This window comes from Chelonia mydas, chromosome 10 (assembly GCF_015237465.2).
Source record: "Chelonia mydas isolate rCheMyd1 chromosome 10, rCheMyd1.pri.v2, whole genome shotgun sequence".
In the NCBI taxonomy this organism is placed as follows: Eukaryota; Metazoa; Chordata; order Testudines; family Cheloniidae; genus Chelonia; species Chelonia mydas.
In genome coordinates this window covers 66,937,741-66,956,186 of record NC_051250.2, presented here as the reverse complement: position 1 = coordinate 66,956,186, position 18,446 = coordinate 66,937,741, and the positions used below count along the sequence as shown (strand labels likewise).

The 18,446-nt window shown below is 40.7% G+C and overlaps 1 long non-coding RNA gene across 1 annotated transcript in view; it reads right to left on the bottom strand.

The window, feature by feature from the left end:
* Positions 1 to 9,407: 9,407 nt before the first annotated feature.
* The window catches only part of LOC119567277, a 115,268-nt gene continuing 106,229 nt past the window's right edge, over positions 9,408 to 18,446 (bottom strand). The window contains exons 4-5 of the long non-coding RNA XR_006284364.1: positions 17,092 to 17,146; positions 9,408 to 9,701 (exon numbers count right to left, since the gene is read on the bottom strand). This is a non-coding gene — a long non-coding RNA (uncharacterized LOC119567277). The remainder of the gene's footprint in view (positions 9,702 to 17,091; positions 17,147 to 18,446) is intronic.

The following is an 18,446-nucleotide window of genomic DNA, read 5'->3' as shown; positions in this document are numbered from 1 at the left end:
AAGGTAAGTAGGTGGAACGGGGGAAAGGCACTTCCATCAAACGGAGAAATAACCAGAGGTGCTGCAGCTATCTTGTACCTGCATAATGATGCGGATGCCAATCTCTAGGTAACTCTGCAATTAGCTGTTGGCACCACTGATATGTGGCCTTGTTATCACAAACAGAATGCTAACACACACAAAAAGCAAATCAACTAACTGCAGACAAGTTACACCATTTTATTTTTCACATTTATAAAAGGTCATTCCCAAACAGAGAGCTGATATTTGTGAAGAATTAGACAGCCATTTGGGTACATGTTGAGGATGGCACAGAATTTCACCACCTCAGGTTGCGAGCAGGGTAGCATGCCCTATGCATCACCCTTCCAGATGGTGCTGTCCTCTCCATATAGAACACTCACCCATCCCTGCAGGCCAGTGCAAGGTGGAATGGGAAAGAGGAGACATGATCCCATTGCTTTTCCATTCATTTTGATGTGGTATACATCTGGGGATGCTAGGAAACAGTCTCTGCACTTCTACCCATTGTACAAGAGATTCAAGAGAGCAGACATTTCCTTAAACTTTCTTCTTCAGACCCCATACACCCACAATGGGGCCAGGCAAAATCTGGCCCCTACACACCTCTCTCTCTCTTGCTCTTTTACCCTTCTCACCAATTGGTTTCAAATACAGCTTTCAACTTCACCTTTAGAATCTGATCTGCAAGGTAATAGGTCAGCCTTGTGCCTCAGGCCTGGGTGCAGAATAGGCACAGTGTCCTCAAAATGGTACTCAAATGCAGTGGGCACTTTTTTTTTTTAATTTAGTTCCTGTGAGAGTCCTTTTATCAAGGCTAACATGCTATCCACCAAATGAGCTGTAAGGACCATGCTGATCATTATACAGCTGGCAAAATGATCATCATCATTGCTCATCCCCAGCAGGTGAACTGGGTTTCCTTTGAGATTCTGAATAGGTGTTGGATATAGCATGCTGCCCCTCATACAGTAATTCTGCAGCATTGAAAAGCAATGAACAACAAACTAGTTTTAGCATAGAAAGGGAGGCATACTACTTGGTCCACCCCTCCTGGTTCTGTTAACACAGGAGCAAGCTGCTGTGCATCTTGAAAGGTGTGGCAAATAAAAAGTGATACCGGAAGCGACAAGCAGCATCTGCATGTTCCTAGGTTTTCAGCCATCCTGGAGAGTAACAGTAAGGCAATGTGCAAAATACTGCACACAAACAACTTCCCACGCCTATTGGCCCAACTGTTCCTCCTCATTAAAGCCTATAAAGCCCATGAGAGAGAGAGACAGACAGACAGACTCCTGGTAACTGTGTACATACACCTTTTCTAACACATTTATTCAATGCGGGCTTCTTCAAAGTTTCTTTAAAAAAAAAAAAGAGTTCATTTGACTATGAACACTGGTTAATTCATGAAGAATTTGGGCACTTCTAATGAGGTAAGTTGGAAACATCACAAGATATCACCCAAACCAATGCACAGCTCTGAGCTGCTGCTGACTAGAAATCTTTGTACAGCTTTGGGATAGTTTGCCCTCTCTGGTGGAAGAGTAGGTTCTTTTAGGTGTCTACTCTCCTTCACTGTTAAATCCCACAAAACCATCAGCCCTCAGGAAACCCCAACTAGAATAGAATCCTGCAGCACGCCTCTTCAGTAAGGTTGCCAGTGCTCCAAGATTGGCCTGGGGAGTCTCCAGGAAGTAAAGATTAATCTTTAATTAGAGATTACATCATGATGAAATCTCCAGGAACACATCCAACCAAAATTAGCAACCCTACTCTTCAGCCACACAGTCTGCCATGCACACACATATCAAAGCTGTCCTTCGCTAGCATCCCCTAGAATATCAAGTCAAGCTCAAGGTGCTCAGTTGTCTGGGGCCAGCATACCTAGAAGACCACCTAAAGCTCTGGGATGAAGACAGTGGTCAGCGCCACTCATCTGGTACAATGGAACTCTCTTCCCACAAAGGTCATGCCCATCTGTACAGGAGACAGCTCCCTCTCTCTCTCTCTCTCTCACTCTCTCAGGGGCTCATCTTAGAGTGGGGAACAAACTCCCATAGAAACTGAGGACCTCACCACCGACTGCTCAAAGTGAGGTACGTTTATTTGACCTGCCTTCTCTAATACCTGCACATCACAACACGAACATTCAAAATAAATTTAAAAATTTAAAAAAAAAAAAAAAACCAACTGTACCAGGGCCTCTTGGCACCTGCTTCTGTCGTGGTCTACAAACTACTCAGAGACCCTTATGCTGGTCCAACACCTTGTGCAGTTTATTTTACAAATGGAATCCTACAACCTTCATAACATATACAGCTCCTGTAACAAGCAGGAGAGAGCAATCTCTCCCCCCATGCTGCCTGCTTCCCCCTTTTCCACTTCCTTCCTGTGCCTATTGGTGGGCTCTGGCTAATGGCTTAATTCGCTTTTCTGCCCTGCCCCACCGACAAATCAGGCACAACTCTGCTTAGTCAGCTTCATTCTGCCTTGTTTGATTGGAGCTGCTGTGAACAGAGTGCTGACTCAGCCTTCCTTGCCTAGCACTCTGTCACACCAACCAAAACAAAAATATTATACTGCACAGAAGTTTCCCCAAGGAGAGGATGAGCAAAAGAATGAATCACACACAACACGTTAGTCATTTCACTTAATGCACTGCTGAAAGGCTCTAGAAACGACAGCAATAAGAGGGGTATAAGGCCTAAATGGAATATATCACGGATAAACAAGGTTCAAAGTTTTGGCCTCAAAAAATACGTGTCTACCAGAATCTCCAAACCTATTGTGGCTCTTCCCACCCACCAGTTCTATTCACTAAAATTCCCCCCCACCCTGCCTTCAGCCCTAGGTCTGCACCACCTTTCCCATCTCTGAAAATCTATTAGTTGGCACACCATTGCTGGACCCCAACTGTGGCTCCTACATACCCTGGATCCTCCCACCCCATTCTCTTATTATGACCCTCTTTCTGAGCTCCATATCTCATTCAGGAGCCAAGGCATGTGCTATCTCAGGATTCCCACTTTCAGTCACTTCAATGCATATTGTAACATGGGGTGCACCAAATACCAGAGCACATCAGATTTCAAAGCATGGGCACCATGCCCTAACAGATTCAGCTTGGTCCAGCATCTCTTCTTTAAAGACAAAAGCTCTAATCATGGATAAGAGTAGGAGGGGAAGTTGTGGAAACACTAGTGGGAGCTCAGGAGAAAAGACAGGCTGGCAACAGAAGTGGCAAAAAGGTTAATTTCACCAGATTTTTTGGGTAGGTGCAAATTTTTATGCTCCATTGTTTTCTCTAAGTTTTATCAGGGCAAAACAGTATTTGTGATTCAAACTTTTAATTTTATTTTGCAACAGCAAAAAACAAACAAAACTGACACCCCTTCCTCTCAGAATCGAAGGTGACGGTCTGCAGAAATAATAAATCGTCACTTTTTTGGCCGTCTCTCTCAAGTTAAAGTTCATTGCAGATTTTTTGCAGCTGTGTTTTAAATCCTCAAAACATCAAAGTTCATATTGCAAATTAACAGACCTTTAAGTACTACATAGTGGTGTAAAGAGCAGAGACCAATCTATGTTTGCAGCAAACAATAGATATTTTGGCAAAAGACAATCTTCCATGGAATGCTTTTGCTGTATAATTCAACACTGTGGGCTCTAGTTTCCCTGCTGGCAAATGAATTCTTCATTTCACCTATATTTTCTCAACTACTTGCTAAAGCGATGAACCAGATTAAACTGGTTTGCACTGCCTATGACAGGATATTAGCTATTGAGAGGCTGCATATATTAACTGCCAGAACAGATGAGTGCTTTAACACTTACAAATCACAGAAAGAGAAGAATAGAGCTGGAGGAGTTCATTCATGTGTTCCTCGTTTAGATATGCTGATACCTTATCAGCTCACTACAGAGGACAACAGATGTGTAGGTGAGCAGAATTTGTCTACATTACAACTGTGGGCAGAAAATACTGTTGGAGTATTAAACAGGGCTTTCAGAAGTGCTTAAGGAGAGGACTACAGAAATTCCAACTGACAAAAACCTCTCTCACATACAGAAACTCAAATCTAATGCCTTAATTAAAAAACAACAACACACATACACCACACAGACGGGTCAAAGCAGGCAGACCCCACTCAATTCAGTGTAGGAAGAGAGGTATCGTTGTCTCAGGGTATATTGTATGCATTATTTACAGGAAAGCCTATCACTGGGAAGATGACATGACAAACACTGCTTAATCCACATTTTGCTGCATGTCAAACATATTACAGAGACAAGGTGGGTGAGGTAATATCTTTTATTGGCCCAACTTTGTTGTGAGACAAGCTTTCAAGCATACACAGAGCTCTTCTTCTGCATAAAACATATTAAAGTTCAGTTCATATAGGCAATTTCCATTCGTTTCAGCATTCCACAAGATTAGTGTTTTGTCCTGCCCCTTGAATAAAGAACATAAGAACATAAAAATGGCCATACTGGGTCAGACCAAAGGTCCATTCAGCCCAGTATCCTGTCTGCCGACAGTGGCCAATACCAGGTGCCCCAGAGGGAGTGAACCTAACAGGTAATGATCAAGTGATCTCTCTCCTGCCATCCATCTCCACCCTCTGACAGACAGAGGCTAGGGACACCATTCCTTACCCATCCTGGCTAATACCCATTAATGGACTTAACCTCCATGAATTTATCCAGTTCTCTTTTAAACCCTGTTATAGTCCTAGCCTTCACAACCTCCTCAGGCAAGGAGTTCCACAGGTTGAGTGTGTGCTGAGAGAAGAACTTCCTTTTATTTGTTTTAAACCTGCTGCCCATTAATTTCATTTGGTGGCCCCTAGTTCTTATATTATGGGAACAAGTAAATAACTTTTCCTTATTCACTTTCTCCACACCACTCATGATTTTATATACCTCTATCATATCCCCCTTTAGTCTCCTCTTTTCCAAGCTGAAAAGTCCTAGTCTCTTTAATCTCTCCTCATATGGGACCCGTTCCAAACCCCTAATCATTTTAGTTACCCTTTTCTGAACCTCTTCTAATGCCAGTATATCTTTTTTGAGATAAGGGTACCACATCTGTATGCAGTATTCAAGATGTGGGCGTACCATGGATTTATGTAAGGGCAATAAGATATTCTCCGTCCCTTTTTTAATTATTCCTAACATCCAGTTTGCTTTTTTGACTGCCGCTGCACAGTGTGTGGACGTCTTCAGAGAACTATCCACGATGACTCCAAGATCTTTCTCCTGATTAGTTGTAGCTAAATTAGCCCCCATCATATTGCATGTATAGTTGGGGTTATTTTTTCCAAATGTGCATTACTTTACATTTATCCACATTAAATTTCACTTGCCATTTTGTTGCCCAATCACTTAGTTTTGTGAGATCTTTTTGAAGTTCTTCACAGTCTGCTTTGGTCTTCACTATCTTGAGCAGTTTAGTGTCAAAGAAGGGTGAAGAATTTTTTTCCAGAAGCTCAAGTGAGCTAAGAAAATAAAATGCTTGGCTCCTTTCAGGATAATACTCCAGGAAACAGGAGGCTGAGGTACTGTACAATAAGCAAAGTTTGCTTTAGCAGGTCCAGTAACAGAATCTGAGCAAACTCATTCATCAAACTCATTCATCATATAAACAGAAGTATGAACAATTAAGGACAGAGGCTTGTCTGTTTATCCACAATATATACACTATTATCTGATGGCTGAGGGGAAAAAACCAGACATTTTAATCTCAATCAGCATCAGATGTACTGTGCCTTTCATGCTCAAATGTTTCCTTTTTACTGTTAACAGACTTTAGAAATCTTATAATGAGTGACCATGCTACTGGCAGAAATCGGATTGCATGCATGTTACAGATGTGCATCCATTGAAAAGGCACCTGGTGTACCCCCTTATATTCCCAAATCAGCCTTTCTATACCTGTCTGTTCCTTCTGCTGGGCAAGGTGAGAGTTTTTGATAAGGACCTCACAGAGCTGCAAATTCTAAGAACAGAGAAAAACCCCTTGGAAAGCTAACAAAAGGAGGCAACGATTGGGAGTTTGCTAGGAGCAGGGTGACCCCGCACTGGTATGATCTCATTCTCGTTTAAAAAGTCATCCTTGATTTTGGGGCAGAGTGTTTTTTGTTTGGGGCCAGAGTCTGATACCTTTACTCACAATGAATAGTACATTATTCATAGTACATAAAACAACCTTTTGTGGGGAGGGGCGACAATGGGGCAGTAGGAAGGGACGCACCCAGAAAGAGCAGGCGGCCAGGGACCCCTGCCTCCCCTTCTGACACCTTGTGATGATCCCCAGGGTTAAAACTACCTGCCCTTAGCATGAAAGAATCTGGTCTGTGCCTGCTCTGGATCAGCTCCCTGAAGCCAACAGCCTCTGGCAGCACAAGCACTGCCTTCCCCGGTGTCCGCAGACCTTGCTTTCTCAGTACAGGAAGCAACAGGTACACATCAACCCCCAAATACTCAGCGCGTTCTCTGCAGTGTCTACCCCATTATCCACTGAGCACTCTCAGAATTAACAGGTCTGAGAGTCCTTTAGCAACAGGACACCAGCTTGTCATAACCAGCCCTTTGCTTAACACCCCTGCACTGAGATATTTATATTGAAAACAGAAATAAGGTTATCAGACTAGAGATTCAGGAGATTGTGAGTAAAGATATTGGAAACAAATGGTTACATATCACACAATCATAAATTTAGTCTCTAAAAAGCATATTAACAGGTTAAACCCGTCGAAAGAAAGTCCTCTTCTGCATTTTCAGCCAAGACGGGTTGATATCCTGCTTTCGTGGGTGCAAATGCACTGTCTCTGCTTACTTCCTCTGTGCAGAACGATAGGGTGTCTTCTTTGCCTTCTAGAAATACCCCCAAAATTCATGGTCTTTGCTCATAATCCTTTGTGGATTGTTTTTTCCCCCTGCATGCTCCTTTTCTTTTGATTTCACCATCTTTGCATTAACATTTGACTTAGTATGTAAACAGACATCAATTGCATTAGCTTACAATGCTTAGTTTATGTCCCAACAGAGAGATACATGTTTCTTACCTCCTGTCTGGAGGAACTGGTCTAAGGCAGGTTGCCCTTTCAGTGACCTGCTTTTAATTTATATGCTTAAAAACACAATTTTCTGCTATAGATACACAACTCCTTGCCCAATACATGTACACTAATACCGATGACCAATGTGACAATGGTTTTCATTTGAGACCTCGCATGATGTTCTTTCGTGAACCAGGGTGTACACATCAGAATCAGGAGACTCCTGTACCCCCACAGCACCCCTTGTCAATTGACATTAAGAGGTTCTTGGGTCACACACCTTCATAATCCCTGGCTGCCAGTGATGTCAGCAGACTGCTTTTTGCAGTTTAATCCCAGAATTTTTTTTTCTGTCTGCTAATTGGTGATTTGCCCCAGAGTTCTCCCACCCTACCCTGCCCCGCCCCACCCCCCTGCAATCATAGTCCCTCTTACATCCACTGTTCCCTCCCTCTCCTCCAATGCCCCTCTTTCCCTTTCCTGCTCCCTAGCTGCAGAATACAGACCCCCTCCTACCATTCCTGCTTACTCAAACCTTCCCCATAAAAATAAAGAAATGAATAAAAGAAGTGAAACTAACACAATATGCCCATCATCACCCTGATCACTTTGCTCCCGTCAGTTGTGCCTTTTCCTCCATCCTTTGTCAGGTTTGGGGCTTTGGGTGGTGGGGGGGAAGAAGTGTCTTTTAAATTGTACGTACTTTGTGGCAAAGGGTTACATCTTGTGTGTGTACAGCACCTAACATAATGAGGCCCCAACCCTGATTGGGGCTTTGGGTGCTACAGCAACATAATTAATCCCATTATGAAGTTGAACTAGAAACCAGTATATGTTGCCTTTGACTGAGCCAAAAATCTAACTGAGACTTATACCACTTTAATAAAAAGGATCAAAATCAAACAATGGTTTTGCCAGGTAGATTTAGCCTTCTCTTGCTTCACCACCTGACTGTCTTCCTTTCGGGGAGATATGACCATGCAGACCTAGGCTCGGTTTTCAACTTGGCTTGGTTTATTAACAGCTCCAGCTAGGTAGCACTATTACAGGTGTTAAGCTCTGTCACTGAGGTCTTGCACAATTGAGAGCCCTGCCCAATTATTAATTCATAAAACCCTTCAGACGTGGGAAATAATTGGAATCAATGATACAGACAACCTCCAAATACAGTTGCACCATTATAATAGTGTATAGAGAGTGTCGCACCATTAATTTTATCCACCTATCTTCTGGATAACTTTACACTTCTTTAACAATTAATAGTAATACTGGCAATTAAACATATTAAGTCATACTTCTCTAAAAGCATAACTGCATCTTCTGCACTTGGTTTATGCAAGTTAACAAGCATTTGTGCAGTGAACCCTAGTATTCAACGTTGTAATTACTGAACCCTGAGTTAAAATATAGATAAGATAAACAAACAGTCCAGGTAAATATTTGAGCAATGGAGTTTATCACTGTATCATAAAGTTATTTTCTTCCTCTGCCTGGGAACGTACCATTGTTTAGTATTCATATGACAGCACAGTCCCATCCCATGTGATTTAAAACCTTCATTATAATTGCTAATGATTACTCATAAAAGAGAGACTATTATATGTAAAAACTGCAATCAGGGCTAATCTATTCACCTATCCATTTTCTACTGATACATTTTCTAAACAAAGCTCTGTCTGAATTGTTCATAATTAGCTTCTATTCTTACATTTTTAATTACTGCCCTCCCCCACCACTACTATCCTCAAACACAGCATTCTAGATATCGTCAGACTTCTTTTTTCCAAGGCTTGGATTGAATTTTTATGTTATGAGTGAGTGAAAACCTGACACTGTACAATTCAGTGTTTAAAAGAAAATGTACATATTGTCAAATGCTAAATGCCAAAGCAGAAAATCAAAAAGTAAATAGCTTAAAATAAGACTAAGTCTTCTAAGTACATCAATGGTCTATATTCGGAGCACAATCCTAAGTAGTAGGAGTTTGCTTTAAAAAAAAATTTAAGTGAAAGCAAAGCAGAGTGCCTACATACCCAGGCAAGAGAGGGCTTGGTAACTGTGATTCTTAGGGACCCCCAGTGCTAGTTGGCACACTGTTGTCATATTTACCCAAAAAGGTGGCATGTAATATATCATTGGAAAACTAATGACTCCCTGATTGTGAATATTCCTGTGTGATGTATGTATGATAAACCCACAAAGGACCGTATAGATATATTTGGAAATATAGCTGTACAATGTATTTAAACCAGGCATATCAGCGGGAATTCATGAACAGGTTTTCTCCAGTCAAAGCGAAGAGGCCAGCACCTCAAACTAGCTGTGGCGAAATTCAGTGGGCTATTCATTTGTAATGGAGGTTGCAGGAAGAGAGCATTTGCATTGTGAAAATCACCAGCAGGGGAGAAGACAGCATGGAGTCTACATCAGACAACATGGCATCTACGCCCAGCAGGGAAAAGAAACTTTATCTGGGGATACATTTCAGAAGAATACATTTCAAAGGTTGACTGGACTGTAAAGAGGGGGCACGAACCCCTGAGTTATCCTCCACCTGAGGCGTCAAAGAAGCCCTGTGCTTTCAGCTCCATAAGTTGGGTCCTGGCCTGGTCAGCCATGCTGAAAAGATAATGTGAGAAACACTTCTTTGAACAAGACACTAATTTGTTAAAGCAGCTTTTAGTCTTAGAAGAACATTTTTACTTTGGTTGCCTTGCAATCCTTTCTATCTTTACTCCTTATACTTGGTATCACTTAAACCTATGACTTGTTTAGCAAACTTGTTTTTCTTTTACTATAAACCAATTCACTGCAGTGATTGAAATAAGAGTGTTTGTCAAACCCCAATTAAATGAATGAGCTGCAGTGTATTGTCTCTTTAAAGGAGCAATGAACTTAACTGCTATAAGTGTTGAGTTGGGGGGCTGGACACGGCAGGGATACAGTTTTGGAGAAATTCAGGAGCGGGAGGGTGTTGGGGGTCACTTTGCAAAACAAACCCACACACACTGCGTGGTGGAAGCCAGAGTTACCTGTATGCTTGTATGCGGTCTGTTGGCGTCAGGGCCGTGAGCCACCGCAAAACAGCATTTAGGACACCCAGAGTTGCAGGGCAGGTAGTGACACAACCCTTTACTGGTCTGAGCTGAACCCCAAAGAGTCAGATTAACTGAAAGGCATTTGGCACTTATTTGTAGAAACCACCACATTTAGGGCTCTCTCTTCAGAGCCTTTGGTGCGACTGTAGAGATGCCCACCTCTGGGATATGTTAGACTCTGCCCACGCTGGTGTCCTTTTGGTACCTGAGCTGCCATTCCATGTTATCCATTTTAAAGACTGCACTTGTATAACATCCAAATCTCGCATCTCAGAATAATTTTTTTTTTTTTAAATTACACCATTTTACTCTCAAACCCCTCCCCCCCCCCAACCAAATCCATCCCATATGGTGGATACTTTAACTTCACATAGATATTTGATTGTGTACGTTGCTTAGAAATATCTCCCGAGCAAAAAACCACATTTTTGTAAAATGCAATTCAGGCAGTAATCACCACTCCAGCACCTTCCCTTCCACTCCCAATCTTTCTATGAGAACTGACTCTCCCCATCCCCAGGAATATTATCTTCTCTTGTCTTCAGAGTAAGAATGAGTAAATTTAGCTTCAGCCTTAGGCAAAGAGTTCGAGATTAATTCTGGCAGTTCTATGCCAAACTTCTCACACAAAAAGTTACATAACGACCGACAAAAATGGTCCCGTTTTTACCCGCTGTTGGATTGATTTATGGATGAGCTAGACCTTAATGAGTCACTATCTAAAATCACAAAGCTTATAAATGGCACCAGCAAACTGGTAGAGCCAATATGAGTCTTTCCATTGCATTCAGTGGGCTTCATATCAGACCCATGATCTCCAGGATGGTTTACAGCATTTACAAATTCTTTTAGTCATTAGTAGGTGCTTTAATCTCCATCAATGTAAGCAAAAGCACTCACACACCAAAGTGATGGACACTGTAGAAACTCATGCCATAATAATTCATTCATTTCAGAAGCTCTGACTTTTCAGCCTGAAGCAAGAAGATAGCAGAGTTCATAATTCATAGGAGTCTGATACATGAAGGACTCGGAGCTAGAAACAGCTACAGTTCATGGCAGTGGCCACATCCACTGGCACAGCTAATGTGTGACTTAACTTACACGCTCTTAGGTCACAAGCACCTCTGGCTTCCCAGCAAGTCTTGTAAATTGTGAGCCCTGAAATAAAAGCTGCATGAAGATAAAACCTGCTCAGTGGTGTAGTATTAGCCCAGCTGGTAAGCGCTGTGAGCCACCTCTCTCTCATACTCCAGACTTACAAGTGGTCACAAATTGTGCCAGAGGTGCTTGTAGGTAAGTATCATGAACCATGGCTATTTCTTTTACAGGACACAACTGTACATTATTTTTCCAAATGGTTATACATACATACATACATACATACGTACACACACCTCATTTCAGATTACAGTATTCATCAGAATACCTAAATAGAGGGCTAGATCCTCAGCCTTCACCAGTCCTGTGCTTAGTACACCCGAGGGGGTGATCAAAAGTGGCATTAGGGCCACCTTTGCAGCTCCCTGATCCTGGAGTCAGTCAGCTTAAGCCCAAAGCACAACTTCAGCAGCCTCAGGGCTGCTCTAATTCGTGTTCCCCTGCAACAGACCCGCAAGCATCTAGCTGAAGTGAAGGGGCATTCTGGTTTCTGAATACACCCCTTTGCCTTGGTTATACCCCCACCACTCCCACTCTGCCTACAGATGAGGAAGATGACATACTAGGAGAATCCACAGATAGCTGGTAATTCTAGTTTTCCAACTGCTTTGAAAAGCAGCTGGAGGCTAAGGACGAGGAGGATCTATATCTATTTAGCAGGATATGTCAGACATTCTATTTTACATATTTTCTTTGGTTATAACATCATGTCTGCAACTATCCTTGATCGTGCAAAGACCTATATTATTTCACACTTCTAAATAATGTTTATATTTTACTTTTGAATTTAGTCAGCTTTGTATTCAAGATGCATTATACTTATGTATCAGAAAGTTAATGTTAACATACTTACAGTCACTGCATTTATAATCCGGTAGTTCAGTACATGATATAAAGTTTTCATTTTTAATCTTATGATCCAGGTATTTAGAATGTGTCCAGTAATTCAAGTATGATAGAAGTCTGAACAATCCAGGTATGTAGAACTACCACATCATATATTTGCTGACATACAAACCCCTCAACTACTGGAACTTCACTCTAAGGATTTAAATGCCCCTATAGAGATAACACAAAGACTAGAGAGCTCATCTGTATTTCCAGCCACCTGGGCAGTGACCTTCTCCAGTTAAAGCCTTTCTCCTCCCTCAGTCCCCCTATCCAACCCAGGTGTTTTCCTCAGCTTCTGGAAGGGAGGGAGAGGTTTGTAACTGCCTCATATCCCAAGTAGGGCTGTCAAGCAATTAAAAAAAAATTAGTCACGATTAATCACACTGTTAAACAAACAAGAGCAACAGAATAGCATTAACAACAGAATAGCATTTAAATATTTTGGATGTTTTCTACATTTTCAAATATATTGATTCCAATTATAACAGAATACAAAGTGTACAATGCTCACTTTATTTTTTATTACAAATATTTGCACTGTAAAAAACAAAAGAAATAGTATTTTTCAATTCACTTAATAAAAGTACTGTAGTGCAATCTCTTTATCATGGGAGTTGAACTTACAAATGCAGAATTATGTACAAAAAATAACTGCTCTCAAAAACAAAACAATGCAAAACTTTAGAGCCTACCAGTCCACTCAGTCCTATTTCTTGTTCAGCCAATCGCTCAGACAAACAAGTTTGTTTATATTTGCAGGAGAAAATACTGCCCGCTTCTTGTTCACATCACCTGAAAGTGAAAACAGGCATTCACATGGCACTGTTGTAGCCGGCATCGCAAGATATTTACATGCCAGATGCGTTAAAGATTCAGATGTCCCTTCATGCTTCAACCACCATTCCGGAGGACAATGCTGTTGACAGGTTCTGCTCAATAACAATCCAAAGTTGTGCGGGCTGACGCATGTTCATTTTCATCATCTGAGTCAGATGCCACCAGCAGAAAGGTTGAATTTCTTTTTTGGTGGTTCGGGTTCTGTAGTTTCTGCATCAGAGTGTTGCTCTTTTTAAAATTCTGAAAGCATGCTCCATACCTGAACCCTCTCAGACTTTGGAAGGCACTTCAGATTCTGTCGAGTGCTGTAGCTATCTTTAGAAATCTCACATTAGCACGTTCTTTGCGTTTTATCAAATCTGCAGCGAAAGTGTTCTTAAAACGAACAACGTGCTGGGTCATCATCCGAGGTTGCTATAACATGAAATATATGGCAGAATGTGAGTAAAACAGAGCCGGAGACATACAGTTGTCCCCCAAGAAGTTCAGTCACAAATTTAATTCACACATTTTTTTAATGAGTGTCATCAGCATGGAAGCATGTCCTCTGGAATGGTGGCCAAAGCATGAAGGAGCATACGAATATTTAGCATATCTGGCATGTAAATACCTTGCAATGCTGGCTACAAAAGTGCCATTGTAAATAAGAAAGAGGCCAGCATTATGTCCCATAAATGCAAACAAACTTGTTTGTCTTAGCGACTGGCTGAAGAAGAAGTAGGACTCAGTGGACTTGTAGGCTCTAAAGTTTTGCATTGTTTTGTTTTTGAGTGCAGTTATGTAACAAAAAAAAAATCAATCTACATTTGTAAGTTGCCCTTTTCATGATAAAGAGATTGCACTACAGTACTTGTGTAAGGTGAATTGAAAAATACTATTTCTTTTGTTTATCATTTTTACAGTGCAAATATTTGTAATAAAAAATATAAAGTGAGCAGTGTACACTTTGTATTCTGTGTTGTAATTGAAATCAATATATTTGAAAATGTAGAAAAACATACAAAAATATTTAATAAATGTCAGTTGGCATTCTATTGTTTAACAGTCCAATTAAATTTTTTTAATCATGATTAATTGTGATTCTTTTTTTTTTTTTAGCTAATCACGTGAGTTAACTGCAATTAATCGACAGCCCTAATCCCAAGCAAAAAATTTCATGCTGTTGTCTTTTATTCCTGTGCTGAGAACATGACCTGCCTTTTGCCAGACTTAAATATGATTGACAACTCTGGTAAAAACTTAGCTGTCTTATAATTAAATTAATACTCATACAAGCCTCTTCTGAGAGCTCTCGTGAAAAAAAAGAAAATCAATAGTAATATAGATCCTTTGTGGGCTCCACGTGAGTTACACAGAGTAGAAACTTTCCTTACAAACATGCCCCAAAGGTGAAAATATAACAATGTCTTCTTGGGAGCTAAGAGAGCAAAGTTGTTATTGATACTGTGATATTGCCTTAACATAGGATACATCTCCAGTACTAGGGATGAGCAAACCCCTTAAAGGTTCAGAGGTTTGGATAAGTCTCCATACAAAACTTCAGAAGTCTTCTCCAAATCCAATCCTCCTGCTTTCCAAACTGAGGAAATGAGGTTAATTTATCCCATACTTACACATTTTGGAAGGTGGAGGGGAGATCCTCTTCTGTGCATAGATATATCATGCATGAGGGGACAGAGTGGGGAGTATCAGACATGCACATGCTCTGTGGCTATAGGGAGGGCCTGGGGAAGCACATTATCCCCACTGGACCCAGTAAGAACTTGGCAAAAAGGTAACAGACCTTTGCTGTGTTACCTCTTCAGTGCCCCCCTCTGCACCATGCTACCCTCATTTCTATGGGTCCTGAAAGCAGCCAGAAGTGCAAGGCTCCCACAGAGCTATACTACCAAGGGACAGAAAACAGCCACAAGAAATCTTGGAGCCAGCACAAAGGCACAGGGCATCAGCCTGGATGGCCCTAGCTTCGCAGTATCTCGAAATATGCATGAGGTCTGGGGGCCAGAGTCGCTGTTTCTTACTTGGGAGGAAGAGTGGGTAAGACCCTCCACATTTGCAGGAAACTCCAGAAGGTTTCCCTATCTATTGCAGAATTTTCCTCCTTCCACAAGCTTTACCACATTCTTCCCCTAACCTCACTCTTTCGTGTCCCAACTTCCATGAACTAATCCTCTGCTTCCTCCGTGACTGATCCCCGTCTTAGATCCAGTTGCTTTCATCCCACTTTCATTTTTCCCCTCCTGATCCCCAAAACACCCCCCTCTTTAATCTTCAGAAAAGCCCCTTTTCTCTGCTTTTGTTGATATTACAAAGGGTGCATTGCAGACTTGCAGCAGGTCTGGCAGTCTCTGCTAGGCCAGCCGCTGTCTATATACTCATGTTCCAGGGTTTCCCTGACTCTAATAGCAGAGAAGCTCTTGCATCTAAAAGATCTAAAGGCAGCAGTGAGTGAAAGTCTGCTAGACCTGGTCAGACCTTACAGTGGATTTTACAGACACATCTGTCTCAGGTTCTCAGGGACATGTCTGCATGGGGAAGTTTACCTGCAAATTATGCCAATCAGTATACCACTGTAGTTATACCAGTGTAACTCCCTGTGTAGACACATTTATTTGGAATTGCAGTGGCCTTTATTCATTTTAGTTTATGCCCCTTTGAAGTTTCAAGCTGGTGTTTAGGCTTTTAGTTAGGCTGGGTCCTTTTCCCCCCCCAGATAGTTAACCCTTATTAGCTGGATTGGGTATAAAATTATTTGGTCGTTGCTGATATGTTCATCTGTAATCCCTGGAAAGGGCTAATGCCAGCATTGCCTGCCTTATAGATGTAGAGCTAAAACGTATAAGCATACTGTGCTTCTTCCCATTATTTCCCACATGCATTTTCATTTTTGGTTGAGAAAGACTATCAAATGACCCGTTTCTGCTGCAGTTGGGGCATCAGTGTAGAACAAAGCAATCCCCAGGAGGATGGGAATTTGAACTAGAAGATAATTGTTAATTGGCATTAGATGGGTCATTTGATAACCACCAACATTAATAAAAGCCATCCAAACTTGCCAATTGTGCCTTTCAGTATGCCCTTGCCAGAATATTGTGCAATACCCACTGTTAATTATTGGTTTGGATATGTTTCCCTAAAGCCTTTTTGAGGCTATTGATTGACTATCGTGTTATTTTTATTTGCTAACAATAAATAAAGCAGCATATATTTTGCCTTTCAGAGATTTTATACATGCCTGCTATGAAGAATAAGGATGTTACGGTTACATGAAATACCTGCAAAAAAATTTTACAATGCCTGCATAAATTAAGCCTATAGTACATCTGCTAAATACTGATTATGACATGATCTTCAGTGTACTGACACGTCTGGGTGGGAAAACAAGTTGGCACAAATACAAGCGTCTCTGCTGTTGGTGCCTGCCTATGCCAAAACCTGCTTCTAAATCAAGCAGTGAGCTGGGAATCTTAAATAAATAAGAGATACCAAGGCTCCTACTTCTCTTACAGTACATGGGACAGTTGCAAAGTTTCATTACAAACATAAAAAGTTCTGTCTTGCAAACACAGGAACATAACAAGAAGTTAAGCGGTATTTGATCAACTTATTTGCTACCTTTGTTCGAGTGATTTGTCAGATAAGAAGGCTCCCTTTCCTGTCTGATGCTAAAGCATTTGTTAACAAAAGCCATTCATCTGTGGGAAAAATAAGTCGCTCTGGGCTGCATTTGTTACCATTATATCAGGTGGGTGTTCCTATGATTTTGAATCACCACAACTTTTTATACCAATATAAACAAAAATCTCTGGTTTCATTTTTGTGAATTTCATAAAAAATTTTACTGAGTAAAAGTACGTTCTGTTGATTAAATGTAAAGCATACACAAATATCCCCAGCGTTACCTTTATTTTTTTCACATGGTGACTGTAGCATAAACATTATGTATTCAGTGTACTAGCTGCACAATCTTAAAACCAAGAGTAAACTGAATTGTGAGTGATGAGGTGTAAAATAGTTCTTACCTAAATTTGTATAACCACATGCCCTTTGCATCTTCAGATTTTATCCATTATAAACCTGGTAAGAGAGAATATAAATGAAGTCATCATATAAATAGTTACCATCTCCATTGTGTCTTGTATCAATCTCTGTAAATAAGAGACAGAATTTCAGGCTGCAAACAACTGAAAATTTTTAGATGACTCACTCAAGTACCTATTTGCTATGCATAATGTGAACTAGACAGTACTTTTAAAGCACAGTTGATAAACTATTTGCCATAATTTCATAATCTCACTGATGTGCCACTTGCATACTAAATCATTTTATAGAAGTCAAAGCATAAGTGCCAACCAACATGATAAATGATTTGGCTGAAAGAGAAAAGGACTAAACCCCACACAGTAAGCATACATGTAAAAATAACTTTTCATCCTTCAAAGTACAATATAAAATACAAACCTCTGAAAGCAAAATTGTATCTACAGTATGTACACATGGAAGTGGCCTGGCTAGTTGTATGTGTGCCACTCCCTCTACTGGATAGAATTAGAATTGCATGAATGTGTGTCATAGGCCCTATACTACGAAGGCCTATGAATTTGGAGCAGGAAAATATGAGTTCTGTTTCCCACCATTGCCAAGTGATACTTAATGGCAATGGCATGCAACATTTTAGCTATATACTACTAAATATTTGTTAAGATTGTTACAATATTTATTCAGGGCATATAGGCAACAAATTGCTATTTGTGAAGAAAATTTATCAGCTTTTGGTGGAAGATTTTTTAAATACCTTTTAAGCTACTTTGAATTTACATGGAGGTTAGATGGAAAGTTTAAACCCACTCCTGCCAGAAACTCTTGTAGTGATTTATCACAACTGACTTATACACCTTTTTTCTGTTTTCCAGCCCTTGTTCAATCTTATATTGAATGCTGTATATCTAATCATAATCCTGCTGTTATCACAGCTGTTATATGCATTATTTTTGATGACTCAGACAGATGTCCCAAAATTGCCCTAGATCCCTGCCAGCCTTTTCAATTGCATTATACAATCAATTAAACTTTCCCGACCCTATTTCTCTCTAGATAAAATTCAGACGTTGACACTTCAAGAAGCAAATCATGTGTGTAAATTGGTTCTAATGACAGCTATAGTCATATGCAAATGGAACATTATCAGACATTAAAATGTCCAGGAGCACTAGCTTGATGGATGCAGTCAAGAAAGATTAACTAGAGAACGCATACTCCAGATACTTCACATAGTATGTAATGCAATTAGAAGAAGGCAAAGCGAAACTCACACTAGAAACTGACTCTCTCCTGCCGTGCCTATTTATTTCCCATCATCTGTTATTGTTGAGAATCT